Raw genomic sequence first — 3,495 nt, 5'->3', positions numbered from 1 at the left:
TAAAAATCAAATCAAATTAAAATATAAATATCTGAATTTAACTTAAAAAAAATAAAAAAATTGATTCAAATCTATCCAATATTAGAATTAATTTTTTATTTTCTTGATTTTTTTCAGTGTTAATTAGGGTCATATAATTGGACATGCTACTTTTAATTGGAGGAGCAGGTTCCACGTGGAAGGCTGTACGTTTTTATACGCTTAGTAAGTGCCCACCAAATATAAAAATGATAAGCAAATGAATAAACAAAATGGCCCCCACTTGTCTAGACTAGAATCTCTTTCGTAACTTTGTCATTCATCTCGTGTAATGTAATTTTTTTTCATTTAAAGTAGTCCCTCCCTTGGCCGCTCCCTGCCTCTCTACTTATATTCAACTTCGTCCATTTTCTTTAAAACAAAAACATTAGCCTATAAATGTTCTCTTAACGGAAATTGAACCAAGAAAAAAAAAAAAAAACTTTTTGTCTTCTCATTTCAACCTAAAGAAGATGCCGAGAGCCACCGTTGAGCTTGATTTTTTTGGAATGGAGAAAGACAACTCCTGCAAATCTCAGTTCCAGAAATTCGTCGATCGCCGACGAAGCTTCCAAGGTACGTTTAAATCTACTTTTTCTGTTCTTTAGAATTTTTTTTAGTGGATGAATATGATCGAAACAACATTGGTGGTTAATTTTAATAGGTCTTCGAGGCGCCATTTCGAAGATGAATCCAGATATTATCAAATCTGTGATTGCCTGCGGTTTGACCAACCAGAGTCAGGGTAATGTGAATCAGATTGATTCGATCAAGTCTTTTTCCGTGCCTTCGAGTCCTAAAGCTCAGAGTCCGTTTCCAACTTTACCTCTTCTTAACCCTGCCCCCAGGTACTCAATTAGTTCCATTCATGCTAATCTAATTATCTTTTCTTTTCACAAAATCGATTTAAATCACTCACTTAAAAGTATGAATCTTGTTTTATTCAGGGCTACTTCCGAGAATGGTCGTGAAACAGCTCCCTTGACAACTTTCTACAACGGAACGGTTTCCATATTCAATGTACCACGAGATAAGGTTTGTTTATTCATTATCTAAAATCCATTTATTTATAATCTTTGAAAATTTTAAATTTAATCATAAAAAAAAAACATATTTTATTTTTAAAATCAATGCATTAAATTTTCTATTAAATTTTGATCAGGCGGAGAGCATCTTGAAAGTTGCGGTTGAAGGAAGCTGCAAAAATGTTGATTCATCAGGCTCAAAAGTGGCAAGTCCTTCAAGTGATCAACAACAGCTTCTTGAAAATCTTAATGGAGGTCAGTGTCTATATTATATATATTTCTTGCCTAAATTCGTTTAAAAAAATTGATGGTATTTCTAATCTTAATATATGTTTGCTAAAGTAATTAAGCTATTGTTGTGGATTCTTATGCAGACTTGCCAATTTGCTCGGAGAAAGTCTTTGCAGAGATTTCTGGAAAAGTGCAAAGAGAGGTAATTTTTGTTCTTTTGTACTAGTTGCAGCGCAGAAAAGAATGTCCTGGATCTCAAATTACAAAGTACCGATAAACAAAGAAAAATAAAACAATTGAAAGGCTTATTTACTAAAAATTCCAAGTTTTTTGAAACCCGTACGTCCACTCCTGATATATTTTCCAGGCAGCAAAAATAATATCCTTCAGCCATTAAATTGTACTTATCGTTTCAAGTTTTGCATCCTAGATCTTTTAACATAACTAAAAGGGTTGCTAAAGGGGATTAGAAAAGAAAAGAAGTAATCACTTAGCCTTATGGATTGTTTAGATATAGCAAACTCGTCACAATTATCAAAATTTATGTATGATTTTAGCTAGGAAATCTTTAATCCTTTTTAGTCATAAAAATCTCCCTCCTTTGAAAACCAGGCATGTAATGGATTTCAACCTGGATCAAGTAAAAGCCCTAATATAAAAGGTAATTTTGCTTTGCTTCCATTTAAGCACATGGAAAATGCAAAGAGTCGGCGAATGACCAAATTACGTTTTTGTTGATCCGGAATGCCGTGTCATCTAAGCCATCTGCTGATAGAAAAAAAAATCATCTATTATTTTCTATTTGAAAAAAGCCATCTCCTTCTGCATGTCCACAATAATGCACCGACAAGTAGCAAAAATTAAAAAAAAAAAAAAAAAGAAACGGATGATATTGAATAGGGAGGCACATTGACCATGAATATGCCCAATTTTTTTTTTCTAACCGAAAACTTTTTTTTTTAGAAATTTTCCAAACCAAAAACTTAATTTATTGATTTTCCAAATATGAACACCGGCATGTATTTAATTTGTGGATCCAAATCATTAATGAACATTTTTTTGGTATGCTTGAAATAATTAATGAAATTATTAAGTTATTTCAAATCTGTCAAATAGTAACCCGTGGTTTTTTATTTGTTTTCAGGTTGACTTCCGTATCCCCTTATGCTTGCTAGTCGCTACACCAAAAAAAAAAAACGCGTTTTGTGACAGAAGGGAAGACCCCATTGTTCTAAGCCTCCGTAGAGGAGATTAAAAATGGACCCAACAGGAGGACATATAGTTTGTAGAGATGCTGTCCAAGTGGCTATTGTAGGGACGGTCTTTTAATCTACTTTGATGTTGAGAGAGAGGCACGCGTTTTTGGTGATGGGGTCGATGCCTCCTTCCCCTTCACTTTCCCAGTGCTTATCTCTACATGGGATTTGAAGCCATTTGTTCAATTTATGTGGGTTGGACTTTGATTTTAAGTCACATGTGGTATACTGACCTTTATTTGGAAAAAGGATACTACTTTCTTCATTACTTTTGTATTTATTTATTATTAGTGTTATTATTAAATTCTAAGTAGAGTGTGTCTCCCCGTTTTGTTGCGCTAGCTTTTTTTATTTATTTATGAATATATGTGTGAATTAACTTATGATTTGTGAGATGCATAAATTAGATGTATCTATTTAAATATGTTTGTAAACAAATTAATTAATATTATTTAAATGTTTTAATATGTTTAAGAGATACATATAAAATATATATATATAAAATATTAATTATGTTAGAATTAGAACTGTATTTTAACCATTTGTCTTCATTTGTAACAATTGTTTCTAAAAGTAAATAAATAAAAAAGCGCAACAAATCCAATAATTATAAGTAAAGCTATACAATCTTGTCTAAATAAATAAATAAAAAGCTTAAAGAATTAAATCAGGTTTTTTTTTTTCCTTTTTTCTACCTACAATTGTAAAGCTTTTTTGAAAGAGTTGTTAATGTGTTTCTTTCCCTATTTCAAAACTAGTAAATTGTTAGAAAATTTTTATAAGATTCATGTATATATCCCTAAAACAAACAAATATTCAAAATTTTCACAAAAATTTCAAAAACAAAAAAACTATTAATTTTAACTTTTTAACATGTGCATCCCACAGGTTATAAAAAATATAATAAAAAATTTTCTGCATCGCACACATTAATAAGTTATTAAAAATATAATAAAAATTTTTAT

At 30.8% G+C, this 3,495-nt stretch overlaps 1 pseudogene across 1 annotated transcript; it reads left to right on the top strand.

Annotated features, from left to right (window-relative positions):
- The first annotated feature begins 326 nt into the window (after window positions 1-326).
- On the top strand, window positions 327-2,840 carry LOC111317371 (protein TIFY 9-like; annotated as a pseudogene). Its single transcript, XR_016331545.1, has 6 exons — window positions 327-594; window positions 683-866; window positions 966-1,053; window positions 1,181-1,298; window positions 1,418-1,476; window positions 2,419-2,840. The product of XR_016331545.1 is annotated as a protein TIFY 9-like (transcript).
- Window positions 2,841-3,495: the final 655 nt, after the last annotated feature.

This window comes from Durio zibethinus, chromosome 2 (assembly GCF_047325235.1).
Source record: "Durio zibethinus cultivar Kanyao isolate XHJ-2024 chromosome 2, ASM4732523v1, whole genome shotgun sequence".
Classification (NCBI taxonomy): domain Eukaryota; kingdom Viridiplantae; phylum Streptophyta; class Magnoliopsida; order Malvales; family Malvaceae; genus Durio; species Durio zibethinus.
This window is presented reverse-complemented; position numbering and strand designations above follow the sequence as displayed.